This window comes from Anopheles maculipalpis (genome assembly GCF_943734695.1).
Source record: "Anopheles maculipalpis chromosome X unlocalized genomic scaffold, idAnoMacuDA_375_x X_unloc_55, whole genome shotgun sequence".
In the NCBI taxonomy this organism is placed as follows: domain Eukaryota; kingdom Metazoa; phylum Arthropoda; class Insecta; order Diptera; family Culicidae; genus Anopheles; species Anopheles maculipalpis.
Window position 1 is genome coordinate 27501 of NW_026060519.1, and position 575 is coordinate 28075.

Genomic DNA, 575 nt, shown 5'->3' on the forward strand with positions numbered 1-575 from the left:
TCGTCCGTGACGCCGGCGACGAACTCACAGATGCTGCTCCAACGTTCCGGGCTCTCGAGCAGAGCGGCAACGAGACCTTCGGGGGTGATCTCGCTCGTACTACCCGCCTCGAGCAGCCTTCCGCGTTCAGTGGCGAACCTGGGGCAGCTGAAAACGGCGTGTTCCGCCGTCTCAGCGACGCCAGGACATCTGGGGCAGTCCGGGGACGACGTGAAGCCCATCCGGCACAGGTAGTCACGGAAAAAACCGTGACCGGACAAAACCTGCGCCAACTGGAACGTCACGTCTCCGTGTTTCCGTGACTGCCATGTCCTCACGTCAGGTATCACTCGATACGTCCACCGAGTGAACCGACTGGCGTCCTCTCTAGCAGCATTCGCGTCCCACTGCTGCTGCCACTGCCCGTAGGTACGGTCGCGCTCCATGCTCTTTACACTCGCTCTCGAGTGTTCGTTCGCAGGATCCTGCAGACGATGATGCACCCTGCTGTCCTCCTCGATCAGCAGGCATATCGGGATGAGACCGGCCAGCAGCACGGCCGTCTCTCCCCTCACCGTCCGGAAAGCCCGACACAC